Here is a 20,000-nt window from a genome sequence, read left to right on the forward strand (position 1 = left end):
GCTTGATGATGTCATTAATGTCATTAATGTAAAGATGAAAAGAAGTGGGGCCCAGCACAGTGCCTTGCGGAACGCCACTACTGACTTTGGCTGGGCTTGATTTTACCCCTTCAACTACAACATGTTGAGATCTGTCTGTCAGGAAACACTTAATCCATTTCAGTAACTTTCCAGAGAGACACCAATGTTGGATAGTTTTTTCAATAGGATCTTGTGATCGACCCTGTCGAAGGCTTACTGAAATCAAGGTAGATGACATCGGTGTTGGAGCCCTCTCCCAAAGCTCTCAAAATGTCCTCAAAGTGATGCAGGAGCTGCGTTAGGCAGTCCCTTCCATTACGGAACCCATGTTGGTTGGAGATCAGCCGTCGTTCTTTGCTTCCAGAAATTGGGTGTATTCGAGATCTCCACCACCCTCTCAAATACCTTGATGATATGAGAGGTGAGTGAGATCGGACGGTAATTCACTGCAAGGGACTTGTTTCCCTTTTTGAAAACTGGGGACAACAGACTGGGACAGAAGGTTTTTTGGAATATAGCCAGCATCCAGTGAGTTTCTCCACAGATTAGCAAGGGGAGATGTAAGTTGGTGTCGACACACCTTCAGGACACAAGCAGGAAACTATCGGGCCTACTGCTGAATTGTGTTTTATTTCATTTATCGCCGCTAAGACATCAGGGGCACTAACGTTATGTCCGATATAGTGTGTTGGGGGTTGACATCACTGATACAGCCCAGATCGGCCATATCAGGATTGCTGAAAACAGAGCAGTATTGTTTCTGCAGTATCTCGGCCATGGATTTGGCATTATCTTGGAGAGTGCCAGTTTCGTCAATTAGGGGGCCTACAGTGGAGACAGTTGACCCTGCGTTCCTCGCAAATGAAAAGAACACTTTGGGGTTGAGTTTGATTTTTTCAATGGCCACTTCTCCTCAGCTGATCTTTGGTTATTGATGAGGGTCTTCATGCATTGTTGGAGGTTATATTTTTGGATTCAAGCAGTGCGATAGCCGTCGTCGAATGTGTGGTTGCTGTTGGCAGTACTTTAGTTGTTAATTTTTTGTTTGTTCTTTTTATTTTTCTGATAATGGTTTTTCGTTTGGGGGATTCTGCACTTTTTGTTCACAGGTCTTGGTGGGGAGGAGTGTTTTGCACATATGTCTGTGACGGTGTCTACAAACTCTGCCAAGATGTTTTATGGTTTGTGGAGATGTGTGGAGATGTGTGTATGTGTATATATATATATATATACATATATAATATATACATATATATATAGTATATATATAATATATATATATATATAGATATATATATATATACATATATATATATATACATACATATAATACATACATATATAGATATATATATATTATATAGATATTATATAATATAGATATATATATATATACATATATATTATTACATAATATATATATATACAGATATATATATACATATATATATAATATATATATATATATACATATATGTTATACATATATATATATCATTATATATATATTATACATATATATATACATATATATATATACATATATATATATACATATATATATATATATATATTATATATATATATACATTATATATATATACATATACATTATATATATACATATATATATATAATATATATATATATATACATATAATATACATATATATATATATATACATATATATATATACATATATATATATATATATATATATATATATAAAAATAGGTTAAAAATTGATGTTAGTCAATTAAAACCAGTGGTCTAGCACATTAAAAAGAATCGAAAGATTAAAATATTTATATATACCAATTAAGGACTGAACACGAAAAGGTGGACAGTCAACATGCTAGATATAGACGTCAAATCGCCATTCTCCACAAAGATTTTGTTCTCAAATAAAAATATTTTAATTTTAATTTTTATTTTTATTTGAGAACAAAATCTTTGTGGAGATGGCGATTTGACGTCTATATCTAGCATGTTGACTGTCCACTTTTTAGTGTTCAGTCCGTAATTGGTTATATATATATATATACATATATATATATATATATACATATTATATATATACATATATATATATATATTATATATATAATATATATATGAAAATGAGACCCCCTTCGGTCATGAATAACCATGGGATTGCACCTAGAAAGTTACCCTCCTAGACACAATGCATGTGTGTGCATGTAAGGTGTGTGGCGGGGAAATGTATGTGTGTATATCTTTGTGCATATTTACATTTGATTCCTGTGTATGAGTGTGTCTGTGTCGTGTCATGCTGAAGACATAACTATAACTAATTTGAATAAATTTCCCATTAATCTTTTCGAGTTTCTGGCTGTTACGTTTTGTTATTGTGTCATTAGCAACGACGCTATACAGTAACTCAAAAATCATCTTCGCTGTTAGGCTGCTGAAACACATTTAGAGGCAAAGCCATAAGTGACTTCACCAAAAAATATATATATAACACGAACAGCAACACCCTTATAACAAAGATAACAGAATTTTATTATTTTCTATAAAAACCAAATGAATAGTAAGCATAACACCAATAAAAAAGAATTCTGAGATACCTACTCATATTAAATGGTGATTCAACGATGTTTCTAATAACTTTAATCTATTCTATGAAAACTGATACCTAGGGTCCATCCGTTGTAGTATTAACTAGTAAGTACACTTAACGCGAAAATTAATACATACACATGCACAAACATTCATATCAATGTGAACATGAAGTCAGAACTTAAGCAAGATTATAACATAAATACCAAAGTGTGTACGTGGGAGATTGCCTGACCTGTTAGAAATAGTAGATAAATGTACCTCATGCAACACTGTACTATCTTGCATGAAAGGAAAGACATATTGGATAATATAGTCCAAAGTTTACTAATCTTGCAGCAATGATTTGATGGCAGGACGGGCGAACGGATAAACTGACGAACGGACAGATAGACGGCCGGAGAGATGGTTGGAAGAGTAGATATATGGTGGAAGGATGGACAGATGAACGGACAGGAGTACAGAAGTTCAGATGGAAGGATGGACGAACGGACGGACGGATGGATGGAAGGATGGACGGATGGATAAATGGACGGATGGACGGATGGATTGATAGATGGACGGAAAGAAGGACGGACGGACGGACGGACAGATGGATAAAAGGAGGGACGGATGGATGGTTGCGTCGGGAATGCTTTTGATCATAGGTTTGCTCAGTCATACAACAAAATGGCAACACTGAAACTTATAATCCATTCAACGCTAACCTGGCCACTACAAACAAGTAGCAGACATTCATACAAAATGTCTCACAAACAAATAACAAGCAAATGCGGGATACAAGTTTGTCATTCAATGTATTGCAATGTATTTGACTGTATGTGTGTTGTATTTGTTACAAGTTATTGACCTATGTTCTACAAACCACGACCACCAGGACGGAGACCAGTGCCGGTCCGTGAATCATTTGTTACTGGGCTGCACAAAAATAGAATTGAAGCTTTATTTCTATTTTACTGTCTTTCGCAATCTGCTGGGTGTTTTTGTAGTATTGATGTATGATATATGTAAGAATTAAATTATATTAAAATAATACGTATAAGCATAAAAGTCTTTCCTGAGTCATTCATGCTAACAGGGCCAGTTTTTCCGGTGTCCGTGGTGCATATATTTTCTATTTCTTTACTAGCCACAAGGGGCTAAACACAGAGGGGACAAACAAGGAGAGACAAACGGATTAAGTCGATTATATCGCCCCCAGTGCGTAACTGGTACTTAATTTATCGACCCCGAAAGGATGAAAGGCAAAGTCGACTTCGGCGGAATTTGAACTCAGAACGTAACGGTTAGTGGGAAAATGGTTTTGCGTGAAACCGGTCCGTGATGCAAATAGGTTTAGGTAGTAGTGTTGTAAACAGCAATGCTAAATGTATATTCTGTAAAAACACAAGAATTGACCGCACATTGATGTATATGCAAATCTATGTACAAATGTTTCTACTGTCTCGAGTAAAATGCAATAGTTATTTCTGCCGTACAACCAATTTCTTGTAACCAGCATGATGTACAGCTAACGTCGTGTATAAAACAAGAAGTTGACTTTAAGAATAGTTACGATTTCATTTTATTTGGAAAGAGGCAACGGCGAGCTGACAGAATCGTTGGCAAAATACTTAGTAGTACTTTGCCCGTCGCTATGTTCTGAGTTCAAATTCCGTCGAGGTCGACACTGCCTGTCATCCTTTCAGGGTCGATAAATAAAGTACCAGTGAAACACTGGGGTCGATCTAATCGACTAGTCCCTACACCATAATTTCAGGCCTTCTGTCTTTAGTCAACCTGCCGACGATTCATATATTTTAATAACCGATAGGGGAAATCAAAATAGACCTCGGTGGGATTTCGTCTTAAAATGTTTCTATGAATATCACAATTATTAGAATAAATGCCGTATTTTGCCAGTGAAATATGGAGAAAAGAAAACGGAAAAAAAGACTCGCGTTTAACATGAACTTAGCGTATTTGATGGCATATATGACACACATATTTTAAAGAAACTATCCCAAAACGTATCCTAGGTCGAGTCCTTCATATAAAGCTGATCCTCTCATAAGGTAGTTTTGACCCTGAAGCTTACCAGTTATTGCTTTATATTCAACTGTACAACTAATTTACTTTTTATATACAGTACTCTTTACTCTCTTTTTACTCTTTTACTTATTTCAGTCATGTGATTGTGGCCATGCTGGAGCACCGCCTTTAGTTGAGCAAATCGACCACAGGACTTATTCTATGTAAGCCTAGTACTTATTCTATCGGGGTCTTTTGCCGAACCGCTAAGTTACGGGGACGTAAACACACCAGCATCGGTTGTCAAGCGATGTTGGGGGGAAACACAGACACACAAACATATACACACGCATACATAAATATATATTTATATATATATATATATACATACATACATATATACGACGGGATTCTTTCAGCTTCCGTCTACCAAATCCACTCACAAGGCTTGGGTCGGCCCAAGGCTATAGTAGAAGAAACTTGCCCAAGGTGCCACGCAGTGGGACTGAACCCGAAACCATGTGGATTGTAAGCAAGCTACACACCACACAGCCACTCCTACGTCTAATTTTTTTTTTTTTTTGCGTTAGCGAAGATACTGTTGTAATGTGTTTTTAATGTACTGCTCCATTGCTTCAAATATTGGCACAAGGCTAGCAATTTTGAGGAAGTGTTTAAGTCGATTACCCCAGGGTTTAACTGCTACTTATTTTATCAAACCCCGAAAGAATGAAAGGTAAAGAATTTGAACTCAGAACAATAAGAAGGACGAAATGCTAAGCATTTTGACCGGCGTGCTAACGATTCTGACGGCTCACCGCCTTCAATGCTTTAAATATTACAAGAGTTAATGCACTAAAGCCGTTTTTACCTGAATAAGCACTGCTGAAATCGGGGTACGTCTAATATGCCAGGGCATCTTTTGTACCAACAAATTCGAGACACATTCGCAAAGATTTTCTCAATACAAATACTCCTTAAAGCACCTTTGGTCTACCTTCTGGAATAAAGAATATGTTGGATGCTACTTCCGTTTCATGTATTACTTTCAAAAATCAATTTCACTCACGGAAAAGTGACTTCTGTACATATTTCAACCAGTTTTTTTCTAAATATGTATATAAGTCTTTCTATGTTTGGCACACAACCAGAAATATTTAAGGGAAAATGTAATTTGATTACATTGATCTTAGTGCATGACTTTCATTTCATCGACCCCTGAGGAATGAAAGGCAAAGTAGACGCTCGTCGAATTTGAACTTAGAACATTACACCCAGGAAAAAATACCGCTAGACATTTTGTCCGATGCGTTAATGACTCTGCTAACTCACCCAACTTAAATGCGTATACAACAGTTTCAAATTTTGGCACAAGGCCATACATTTTAAGGGAGAGGGTAAGTCAATTACATCGACCGCAGTGTTCGCTTGGTACATATTTTACCAACCCCGAAAGGATGAAAAGGATGTCAAACTCAGCGGATTTTGAACCCAAAACGTAAAGAGCTTGAAGAAATGACATTTTTTCTGACGCAGTAACGATTCTGCCAGCTTAGCGCCTTATATGTGTTTGTAATGAAAAAATTTTTTCTATTCTAGGTTCAAGGCCTGAAATTTTGGCGGAGGGGGCCAGTCGATTAGATCGAACCCCAGTACGCAACTGGTACTTAATCTATCGACCCCGAAAGGATGAAAGGCAAAGTCGACCTCGGCGGAATTTGATCTCAGAACATAAAGACAGGCGAAATACCTATTTCTTTACTACCCACAAGGGGCTAAACACAGAGGGGACAAACAAACGGATTAAGTCGATTACATCGACCCCAGTGTGTAACTGGTACTTATTTAATCGAGCCCGAAAGGATGAAAGGCAAAGTCGACCTCGGTGGAATTTGAACCCAGAACGTAACGGCAGACGAAATACGGCTCCACATTTCGCCCGGCGTGCTAACCACTCTGCCAGCCCCTCGCCGCCTAAAATGTTATGATTGGTTCAGGTTTTAAACGCATACGCTTCTTTCCCATTAAATGGAGTTGTATCATCGATCTAAGATATGTTCAAAGGACTCAGTATTATAATATAGATTTTTGCATAAATTTTGAACTGAAGTCTACAGCTATCAACGAGAATTCTCACTACCGCCATTTCTGTCCTTTGTATTGTGTATTGCCATAAAACTTGTGAGTCAGTCTTTGCGAAAGTTGAGTAATCATGCATGCGTGTTCATATCCTTCATGGCCAAAATTTTAACATTTGTCTTCCTTTTTAATGGAACCAAGTTTTTGTGGATGAGTAACAGTTTTTACGTCAAGCAATAATCATAAAATAAAATTTTAAAAATCTAACAAATTACATTAAAAACATGTAAAACTGTTTGAGATAAATCTGATAAACCGAATGCAATAATTTTTCTTTGAACAAAACACAATACCTTTATATAAAAAGGAATATTAAACAGAATAGAATGCCTTACATATAGTTTATGTTTTAACGACTTTGTAGGAATAAACGAAGAAGTCGGAACAGGCGTAGAGGATGTTCAACGGATAACATTGATATAACAAATTTGAGAGGAAAGTGGTATACAAGTGTTATAAAGAAGAAACTTGTTTGAATATTTGTATGTGCACGTATGATACTATAAAACGGTACTAAATGTTGAAAGAAACTATTAAAGCTGTTTCTATTTCATTTCCTATAGTCTTCATACAACTGTTTTACATATATATACACACATACACTACCCCTACTCATATATATATATAAGGATAAGATCAGGTGACCAGCATGGGAATAAAAACCTTTCAAAGGTAATAATTATTAAAATTTATAATTTAGGGTATCTAAGAGATACGACCACGCTGGAAATAGTAGTCAAAACTTGACTCTATGAACATTTAATGTATGAACATCTTGTTGTACGAAATTTAATGTTGTTTTAGAGTCAAGTTTTGACTGCTATTTCCAGCGTGGTGGTATCTCTTAGATACCCAAAATTATAATTTTATATATACATATATATATATATATATATATATATATATATATATATATATATATATATATATATCGGTGTCTTCAGCCATGTAACAACCACACGTATTTTTCTCAGGCTATTCTTTTCCTTCTCTCTGGATATTCCTCCTTACGACGAGTAGCCATGGTCGAAACCTCCACAACCCGTCTTTTTTCCATCTTAAACACCTAATATATTCGCTGTGTACGTCCTTCTGGTTTTTGTTTGCTTTGTTTTTATCTTCAATTTGCTATATTATATATATATATAATATATATATATATATATATATATATTATATATATATATAGAGGAGAGAGGAGAGAGAGAGAGAGAGAGAGAGGAGATTCACAAAAAAACCACAAAAGACGAAGAAAGGCGGTGTAGACAAACAGATTTATTTGTATAATGCTCGGGAAGTGAAAACGTTTTTAACGTTTCGAGCCTACGCTCTTCTACAGAAAGAAACAAGGAGAGAAAATAAGGAATGTGTAGTGGCTAGCGATCTTTCATGGCGATGTCACTGAATTTTCAGCCACTCAGTATATACACTAAGATGCTTTTGCTTGAGATCAGCTTAATCCTGATTCTGCATGTTTCTCTCTGTGGCGTTCCAGATACAACCATCACTCATAATGTTTTTCAGAAACATGGTTCCTTCCTTCTTAAACGTGTGTTTTGATGGAGATTTGACAAATATTTTTGCTAATCCTTGAAAGAGCGCCGAAAAGCACAGATTATTATTCTACACCTTCGAAACCTGAAAGAGGAGAAGAAAACTGTTAAAGCTCGGAGACCTTACTTTGATTACAGAGTCGCAGTTATTTCACTTCATTCATGTTGCTAATATTCTAAAGGAAGTCATAAACATTGTTAAGAGACATTTCATTTCTAGATATTTTAGGCCATGTTTCTCTAAAAGAAATAATGATTCTTCCTACTCCATTGTGTCAAAACTACATCTGTTCTGTATCTACTTACATTCACACTCTCTCTCTCTTCCTCTCGTCTCCTTTTCTTCCTCACTTTGTCCTTTTTTTTTCTTCTTTAACATGTTTTCTTTTCGTCTCATATCTACCCATCTTTAAAGATGTTCCTTCCATCCATATGTACCAACTTAATAAAACAAAAACCAAAGACAAAACAAAATCAACTCCTACGACACTAACCACTCGAAATACATCTTCAAGGAATTTACCTATTAGATCTGTCTGATTGTACAGTGCCGCGTTCCTTATTTTCAACCATATGGAAGATCTCCTGATGGGAGAATGAAGGGACATACAAGAATTCTTCACTTAAAGTTGGGGGCAGCAATAATGAATTTCCGGTTTAGAAATCACAATAGAATTTATTCAACTTTTCTATTCCTTCATTTATTCGTTCGTTTATTTCATTCAGATACGACGTCTTCAACTGAGTCAGTGTGAAATTGTGGCATATGCATGTATGTATGTATGGTGTGATATATATATATATATATATATATATATATATATATATAGTTAATCCAAACAAGAAAACACAAAAAACACAACAACGCGAGGACGTGGAACAAATATAGTATTACTGGACGCTCAGGAAAGAAGGGAAGAAGGAGGGTTTATATATATATATATATATATATATATATATATACTTGTATGAATTATATATATATGTATTATATACACACACATATATATGAATTATATATATATATATGTGTGTGTATTATATATATATGTATTATATATATACACATATATATGTGTGTGTATTATGTATTATATATACACACACATATATGTATATATATGTGTGTATTATATATATAATATATACACATATATACATATGTGTATAAGCGTGTGCGTGTGTGCGGTGCAAAAAAAATATGCAACACGAAGACGAAGTAAAAACATATCAGGGGATATTGCGCTGACGCTCATGAAATGGGGAGGAAAAGAAAAGAATGAAACGATGCAAAATAAAAAGAAACAAAAGCAAAGACGACGTCAGCGGAATTGGAAACGAGAACAAAAAGCCGGAAGAAATACCACGAAGCATCTGTCCGGCATCCCTTCCATACTGCCAGCTGCCCACCTTTCTTACTATAATATTACTGACCGCTTACGCCGTACGAAATGCTTAGCAGCATTTCATCTGCCGCTACGTTCTGAGTTCATATTCCGCCGTGGTCGACTTTGCCTTTCGTCCTTTCGGGGTCGAAAAATTAAGTACCAGTTACGCACTGGGGTTGATGTAATCGACTTAACCCCTTTGTCTGTCCTTGTTTGTCCTCTCTGTGTTTAGCCCCTTGTGGGTAGTAAAGAAATAGGTATTTCGTCTGCCTCTACGTTCTGAGTTCAAATTCCGCCGAGGTCGACTTTGCATTTCATCCTTTCGGAGTCGATATATTAAGTACCAGTTGCGTACTGGGGTCAATCTAATCGACAGCCCCCCCCCCCACCACCACCACCAAATTTCGGGCCTTTTGCTTACAGTAGAAAAGAATATTTATGGGACAGAAAATAAAAGTTCGTGTGTGTTGTTCATGACGTTTCATAAAACATTTCACTGGTACCGTTTTCTTTTTTTTTTTTTTTAGATTTATCCAGAATTTAAGTAGACACAGGAGGAATTTGAACTCAGACAGTGAGACACCAAACTACATACAGCAGAGCATTGAGTCATTAGAGCTAGTTAACACTGTGTCGCAATGTATTTGCGAATTAAGTATTTTATTTACTTATGTACTTGTTTGTGGGGAATACTCAGAGTTAAGGAATTTTTCCTTTGTTTTTGTTGTACGGTTTGGTTCTTTATTTTGTCCTTGTTTTCTTTGTATTTTCATTTATTTTAAATCACATGACTCGTCCTACTCCAGCACATATTTACACATTCTGTCTGTCTCTCTGTTTTTTTTTTACTTTCTATCTATCTATTTATCTATCTATCTATCTATCTATCTATCTATCTATCTATCTATCTATCTATCTATTTTTCTGCGCTTCCTGGGCCTTGACTGCTGTAATATCCATCCTAATTATAAACACTGTAAGCTATTAACGAGACATTTTCTTTTACTTTTCCTTTTTCAGTTGAACTAAATCTGCCAATCTGTTTCTACTCCTCTTGTAGCGTTTTGTTGAGAAAATAAACAACTGTTCCAGCACCTCGCCACCATCTTAGTTCCATCTATCGATAACAACATCTTTTTCACATTCCTCTGTGCCTTTTCTTCTTTACTTTCCCCTTCCCCATATCACTATCAAATGTCGCTCTCTATCTTTCTTTATTTCTTCTCTCATCTTTTCTATCAATTTCTCTCTCTCTCTCTCTTTCTATCTCTAGCTCCTCTCACCCCTTCTCCTCCTTTCACTATTCATCTCACATTTTCCTTTATTTTTCTGTTTATTTTTATATTTTCTTCACCAACTGCCCTTATTTTCATCTCCATACAACTCTCCTTCTCTCCTTCTCTCTGCCTCTTTCTATTTCCCTCTTCCTCCTCCTGCTGCTTCATCTTCTTAATATCTCTTGTATAAAAAAAGTGTCCTCCCTTTCTTTAAACTTATTTCCATATACCTTCTTTCTTTGTTTGAAAGCTAAATGATGTTATTTTTGTTGCTGTTGTTGTTATTCTTATCATTCATGGTTTGAGAAACACATCAAGTTTCCATTATTTTGTGTGTTCCGCTGCAGCATCAGGTGCACCTTCAGGCTCCTCAGGTCTGGGCAGTGTTGTCTTTATAGCATTAGAATTTACCCATAACAACGTTAGAATTCTGTTTGCATGCTACTTTGTTGCGGTGTTTGGTTTTTTGTTCGATGATAGTCTCATCAAATTATGTGAAGTGCTTGTGGGCCTTTCATAGCTCAGCGCCTCCTCTCACCGAGAAATACCTTGCAAATGCCACCTTCCACATGTTTTGTAATCCCCGTCCACCAAAAGACATCAGATTATTTTAACCAAATTTAAGATGATTATCTATATATTTTTATGCTATTTCATTCTCATATCTACATTTAGATATTTGCATAGACTAGTGTCCCCTGTATTAGATATTTATGGAAATGACTAAAGCAGGTGAGGATTTATATCGGGATTTCAAACTTTGACGGAAGGCCAGCAATCAGAAGGGGTTAATAGTTGATTACATAGAATTTAGTACTCAAATGGTACTTATTTTCTCAATCCCTAGAAAACGAAAGGTAAAGTCGACCTCAGAACGTAAAAAAAACTGGAAGGAATACCTATATCTTTACTACCCACAATGGGCTAAACACAGAGAGGACAAACAAGGACAGACAAAGGGATTAAATCGATTATATCGACCCCAGTGCGTAACTGGTACTTATTTAATCGACCCCGAAAGGATGAAAGGCAAAGTCGACCTCGGCGGAATTTGAGCTCACAACGTAGCAGCAAGCGAAATACCTATTTCTTTACTACCCACAATGGGGCTAAACACAGAGAGGACAAACAAGGACAGACAAACGGATTAAGTCGATTATATTGACCCCAGTGCGTAAATGGTACTTAATTTATCGACCCCGAAAGGATGAAAGGCAAAGTCGACCTCGGCGGAATATGAACTCAGAACGTAACGGTAGGCGAAATATCGCTAAGCATTTCGTCCGGTGCGCTAACGATTCTGCCAATTCGCCGCCTTGACGATCTATATAATAACATTTTATTAGGCCTAACTTGTCCGACCTTCAGTTATTTGAAAATATAAATATTGTAGTTGATTTGGATATTTCATTTATAAGAAAAACCACAACTGATCTCCACTCTCAGCACTCCCCTCCAAAACACCTTCACATTCCGTGCCTCCTTTTGAGCTAACAACACCTCTAAAAGAAAACTATCATCCATGTTGGCTTGCTCTTGAGGGCATCCAATATGTATAATGTGAGTTGTATTATTTTATTGAGTGATGTTTTTTGTACACATTGGGTGATTGGTGGCGTGTAAGATGCTGACAGCAGGGTTGCCTTTCGGATTTTAGATAACATTGTGAGCCTTGGTGTAGTCGTAGGGTTTTTGTTCATATTACTGTTTTGGCGGAGATGATCACATGGTCAGTCTTAGAAGATAACGGAGCCAATAACTTCTCCTCCCATTAGTACTGCCTCATCTTCTTGCGACGATGAGAACCAAATGAAGGCTGGAAAGGAGTGGCAGGCTGTCACAGGGTAAAGGAAAAGGAAGAGAAGACAGAAAAAGAACGGTGATCTTAGGCAAAGGCCATATACTGCGTTGGAAGAATAGTTACGCATTCACCAGCGACAGGTGTTCTCAGTACCGTGAATGGTAACGTGTAATTGAGATACAAGCTAGACATTTACAAAGTTGATAAGGATGATAATTTTTTTGTTCAAGGAAGCATATTTAGAGCCGGCCGAATAAAATGAAGCAGGTAGAAGTTAAGCTGTTGGTGAAGACTACATCTATGGCCTATCACAGCATAAAGCACAATACCTAGAGGGCGCTGAATGGTTTTTATTATGGCCAGCCAAGAAGATACTTACAGATGCTTTGGAAGTACTCAGTTTCAATATAATGAGTAATAGACGAACAAAGTCATGACGTGTTCCAACTCGATCTGGGCGATAGGTTCTTATGCTTGTGTTGATGATTACACTATCTGCTCTCTTCCTATTTACCACATTATATGTTTTATTTTGATTATTGTATATCTTTATATAATCAACTGTTTATTCAATGTGTTTAATTTCATCAAACTTTTAACGCATCTTTCTCCTCGTATTTAAACAACTTTTACTCGTCCGTTTATTTTTCCCTTCTTCTAAGTAATTGAAAAAAGAATCAAGAGAAATAAAGCAGCAATAACACCAGGGGGTTCAGAAGCTGCTACCCCATCAGTAATCCCCCTCGAAACTTCGGAATTGCTGGAGGAGAATACCTCGTCCGCAGTTCTAGGAACTGATCAAGAAGCTGTAAGATCAATTCCTTTGGTATTACCAGCGGTGATAGTGTGGGAGGGAAGTGTTCTACTGCAGAAACAACAAACGATCCGCGGGAGACCACAAAATCTATCACGTCCTCGATTCCAGAAATTGATGAATAGGTAACCGTCCCCTCCCGTAACTAAAACGGCTTTCCCATCGTTTTCTCTCGGTGGAGATTCAATGGACGTGGAGAGGGGGCAGCAGGAAAGGAGTGAAGGAGCAAAACCCAACAGAAGAAGAACCACAAGATCGATCTAATATTGCAGAATACACGAGAAGGCAACGACGTCGATCGATCGTAGTTTACAGAGCCATAGGATCATTATTGTTGTTGTTGTTGTGAAGGCGCGTGATTTAGTGGTTCGGGTATTCAGCCCACGACCTAATGATCGTGAGTTCGAATCACTGTGGTGTGTTGTGTTCTTGAGCAGGACACTTCATTTCTCATCTTACCAGTTCACTCATCTGGTAAAATTGAGTTGTACCTATATTTCAAAGGGCCAACCTTGTCGTATTCTCTGTCACGCTGAATCTCCCCAAGAACTAAGTTAATGGTACGCATGACTGTGACGTGCTCAACCACTTGCACGATAATTTCACGAACAGGCTAATCCGTTGATACGATCAACTGGAACCCTGGTCGTCGTAACAGACGGAGGACCTCTTTATTGCTGTTATTTATGCATTTATTTTGGGATTCTTTTATTTTTCTTTAAAACTTTCCTTTCTGTTTTCTCTCTTTTTTTTTCTGAGACGATTCCTTTATTGTTCCTTCGTTTTATTCATCAGATTTATGCTTAAGTGCCCTTCCTTCACCCTCCCCCTTCTTATTTTCTTTCCTCCTCTCTCTTACTATCTTTCTCTCTCCATATTAACTCATACATTTATTAACACACATTCACACACGCTTCCCAACCACGTTCGGTCTCACTATGCGGCAATTTGACATGGTCGAGTCGTCTACAATAATCCTGGGCCGACCATAGCCTTGTGAGTGGACTTGGCGAGTGGACACTGAAAAAAGCCCGCTGTGTATATATATATATATATATATATATATATATATAATAGATATGTATATGAAGTGCCTCTTTCAGTTTACACACACACATGTATATATATATATTATATATATATATATATATATATATATATATATATATATATATATATATATCTTTTGCTATCTTACCGTTTTTACCAATATATATATATATATACATAAATTGAAAGAAGCACGTCATATGTGTATATGTGTGTATATGTGTATATACATAACTTAGATATGTTTCGACCAAAGATTGGTCCAGGGTATGTCTAACTCAATCGCACTACCTGATAGGAATAGCTAAATCCTTTTTAAGTCATGTTTTCTGGTATCATGGTCCATTGGAGTAGGGAGTTCTTGTTGAGTGAGTTGTATTCAAGTATAAATGGCTTATCTGGTATTCCTTGAAGAAATTTGGCCAGTTTCCGTTTAAAGGCGATGTGATCCTTTTCCTCTTTGATCTGTTTCAGGATAATGTTAAATAGTGCAGGGCCTGTTCCAGGAAAGAAATTGTAACGCAGTTTGTTTATGTGTTGTGATCCTGAATTGTGTAGGGGCCGTATGGCCCGTGGTCTTAACCATGGATGAATTTTGAAGCTAATGTTGTGGTCATTAGGGCAATGCTGGTGGTATATTCTCCACATCGTGCAAATGATGTATCGCTCACGGCGGCGCTGGAGAGAATAGAGTTTCGATGCTTTAAGGCAGTCCCAATAATCGTGATCAGTCAATCCCTTGATTTCTTTAGTGAATGACCTCTGAGGTGATTCAATTTTCGAAATGCTTTGTTTTGTATGGGGCGACCACAGGGGGCAGCAATATTCGAGATGTGGCCGTACAAAGGGAGAGAAAAGAGGAATGATGACACCTGTTCTCTGGACCGGAGGGTTCTTAGGATCCGGGCTCATCTTACGAGCTATATCGACCTTATTGTTGATGTGGGCACTCCAGTTGAGATTGTCGTCAACAATTACTCCCTGGTCTCTGATATTATTAGTTGCTGTGATGGTTCCCCTGAAGGAAGAGGATATGACTGTTTTAGCAATGTCGTTCTTCCATAATGCATTAGCTCAAATTTTCCCTCGTTTAATTGCATTTTGTTTTGATTGCCCATCCACACACACACACACACACACACACACACACACACACACACACACACACACACACACACATATGACGGCCGTTCAAGAATTTGGATCTGGAGATCTCCATTTCCAGCGACTTCGAGGGCCACCTCCCAGTGGTGTCGGGCGCAGACGAAGAGCCCTCGACTACAACAAAACGACCAAATTTTTTTTCCAAGGTCTGGGGTCTCCCGCCCCTAAGCCCTAGACCCTCACCTAATCACCCTTACTCGTCTTATTGCTTAACAACAACAACACATATGAGGTGTTTCTTTCAATTTACACATATTTGTATTTGAGCTGTGTTTCTTCCCATCACCGTTTGACAACCGGTGTTGGTTAGCTTACGTTTCAATAACTTAACAGTTCGGCAAAACTGCGCGATATAAGTTTCAAGCACCCCACCTCCACAAAAAAAGATAAAATAAATAAATAAAAGAAGTAGTACGGTCAATTAATTCGGCTAAAACCTTCAAGGTGGCGCCCACAGCGGGGCTGTTGTCCAGTAAGTGAAACGAGTGAAAAATAAAAGATGAATATATATATGCACACACACACACCCCTTAAATACACATATGCATGCATGGCAGTTTTAACAAACACACACTTATGCACACAACACACACATATATTTCAAGGTAAAATGTAAACAAACTTGTGTGTGTGTGTGCGGGAGTGTATGTATGTGTTCATGCGTATCTGTACAATTTACCTAAAGGACTATGTAAGCTTATGTGTAAGTATATGCATATGAGAATATCTGTTGTATGCTAAAACTACCGTTTTCATTCGACTCTTCCAGAAAAAATAAAAAATAATAATAAAGCTGAGAGCACACGTATAGAAAGATTTAACTGTAATGTATCTTTCTTGATAAAGTCAATTCGGTTCGCTGTCTCTTTCAAAGTGTTGGCTTCGCATGGAATAAGAAGAAAACAAAATCATGCTAAGACAGAGCGAAAACCACAGAGTATTAAATAAATAATGCCTTAGTCGGACAGCCTCGCATTAAACAGATCCTTTCCCAGCGGCGTGCTTGTCAGCGGGTGCACAGTATGTTGAGTCTGATTTGTTAAGTGGCACAGCTGAGCTGTGTAATTAAAGGCTAAGTTTAGGACTCATTAACGCAGCAGCGGGGAGCTATTTAGCCATGCTAACGTCTTTACCGTTGTGTCATCATAGGTTTCTGCGCGCTCGTTGTGTGTGTTTGTATGTGTGCGAGAGTATAGATAAATAGATAGATAGGTGTACATACGCCTATATGCATATGTATGTATATATGTGTGTGTGTATTTATGTCTGATCGTTTTATATATATATATACATATGTGTGCGTATATATATATATATATGTATACATATATATATATATATAATATATATATATTATTTTTTTGTTTTTTTATTCGTCCCTTTTGCTGTCCTGGTGTCCGTATGCATTCGATCCTTCTTCCAGGAAATCTACGCTCCCAGCTTAGTTTTTCTAATGCTCGTTGCTTAGTTTTTCTTGGAGGGCTGGCCGTGATCTAGTAATCTCAAGATTAATCAGCCGAAATTACTACGATGATCCGGTTCTTAACTGAGACTGAGGGTTTCGAATGTCCTGTCCGTGTTTATTGTATCGTCTTCTAAGAGTTATACGTTCTTGTCCATGTTGTATTTTTCTACATACCTTAACATATATTCCAGGCGCCACGTACCCTCTTAACATTAATGTGAGCACATATTCTTAATAACTGGTACGACTCTTTGTTTGTCTCTCTCTCTCTCTCACTTTACTTGATCTGTCCCCTTCTCTCTCTACTCATCCTCTTTTTCTCTTCTCTTTCCTCTGATTCTTTGGTCTAATCTTCCACTACCTCCTAATTCTTTGTCTCGCTCTGCACTCACAGGTCAATCTTCGACACCCATCCCTTCTCCTCTCTGATTCCTTCTTTCTCTCTCTTCTCTCTCTTTGTTGCGTTTGTCCCTCCTCTCTCTCTCTCCTCTCTCTCTCTCTCTCTCTCTTCCGTTGCTTCTCTTTCTTTTCTTTTCTCTCTTCTCTGTCACGTGACTGCTGGCCGAAATCTGCCTTTCAGCTTCTGACCAGCGTCGTGTTAACATCGTTGTTTTTCGTCCGCCGCTATAGGCATCGCCGATAAGGCTCCTTTCCTTGCGCCAGAGAAAAAATTTGTTTGCTTGTTATCAGTCGTAAGACACTTGTTGTTGTTTTCACACCGTTAATGCTTCTGTATTTCATGTTTCTGTATTCCATTATTTTTTTGTTTTTTATATTCGTCCCTTTTGCTGTCCTGGTGTCCGTATGCATTCGATCCTTCTTCCAGGAAATCTACGCTCCCAGCTTAGTTTTTCTAATGCTCGTTGCTTAGTTTTTCTTGGAGGGCTGGCCGTGATCTAGTAATCTCAAGATTAATCAGCCGAAATTACTACGATGATCCGGTTCTTGACTGAAGACTGAGGTTTCGAATGTCCTGTCCGTGTTTATTGTATCGTCTTCTAAGAGTTATACGTTCTTCTCGTCATGTTGTATTTTTCTACATACCTTAATATATATTATATATATAATACATATATATATAATATACATATATATATATATATATATACATATATATATATATATATACTATATTATATACAGATATATATATATATATATATACATTATATATATATATACATATATATATAGTATATATACATATATATATATATATATACATATATATAATAATATATATATATATATATATATCTATATATACATGTATATATATATCATATATATATATATATATACATATATTATATATATATATATATATTATATAATACATATATATATATATATATATATATATACATATATATATATATATATATCCTTAAATCCTTAAATCCTTAAAAATGTTTTAGCCCGAAGGCCGCGGCCATGCTGGGGCAACCACCGCTGAATGAGCTACACTAGTTTGTGAATCCACCTCTGATACGTGGCACTTGATCAACAAGGGAGTTCGATGCTGCTGCCCGCATCCGTGTCTCCTGTCGTGAGGTAGGTTCATCTGGGACTCCCAACAAGAAGAGATCCAGTTTAGTTTTAAAGAAACCCACATCCACACCATGTAAGTCTCTCGGCATTTAGGGAGGATGTTAAAGAGCTGTGGTCCTCTGAAACCCAAGCTGTTGCAGTATCTGGACCTGTATTTTGATGGTGCTGTTGGAATCCTTGGCACCACGCAGCGGCGCCCCGTTCTGCGGTTGGAGTAACTTTGAATGCCAAAGTTTGGGACAAGACCCTCCAAGATTTTCCAGATGTATATCACTGCATATCTCTCCCGCCTCCGCTCCAGGGAGAAGAGGTTTAATACCTTCAGTCTTTCCAGTAGCTGACATTTTGCATTGAGACGATTTTCTTTGTGTAGCTTCTCTGAGTTGCTTCGAGTTCTGCTGTTTGTTTTATATTGTGTGGTGACCAAAGTTGGGAGCAGTAGTCCAAGCGGCTGAGGACAAATGTTTTCCATAGGACCATCAGTGTCTCCTTCTCTCTTGTTCTGAAAGTTCGGAGAATCCATCCAGCTAGCCGTCTGCATTTTATCACCAGATTAGCAATATGCATTTGGAAAGATGCATCATTGCTCATGTCAATGCCCAGGTCACGCACTGATTTTGACTCAGGGATTGCAATTCTTCCTGGGCCAGTGTATCCAGTCTTCACGTCATTTACCTTTGTGTGCCAGTAGCGCAGGGCCTGGAACTTACCTGCATTAAACTGCATGTTGTTGTCCTCAGCCCACCTGTATATTGTGTCCAGCTCATGTTGCAGATGCGCAATATTTTCAGGGTTTTGTATTGCGTGGGAGACTTTGTGTCATCTGCATAGCTAGCAAGGGTGGTCATCGTAGCAACTGAAGGCATGTCTGAAAGGGCCACTATGAACATCAGTGGCCCCAAGACAGTGCCCTGTGGGACACCGCTTGTTATTTGCGTTTTCCTGGAGGTGGCTCCATTGCTCACAACTGCCTGTTTTCTGTCTTTTAGGAAGTTGTGCAGCCACTCTCCAAGTTTCCCGCCTATGCCGAGACCACGCAGTTTGTGACAGATCATACCATGGTCGACTTTATCAAGGCTTTTGCAAAGTCAAGATATATTACATCCACATTTGAGCCATTTAGTAGCTGTTTCAACACCCAGTCATAGTGTTGCAGGAGCTGTGTTAGGCAGCCTCTACCTGG

Source organism: Octopus sinensis, linkage group LG2 (assembly GCF_006345805.1).
Source record: "Octopus sinensis linkage group LG2, ASM634580v1, whole genome shotgun sequence".
In the NCBI taxonomy this organism is placed as follows: Eukaryota; Metazoa; Mollusca; class Cephalopoda; order Octopoda; family Octopodidae; genus Octopus; species Octopus sinensis.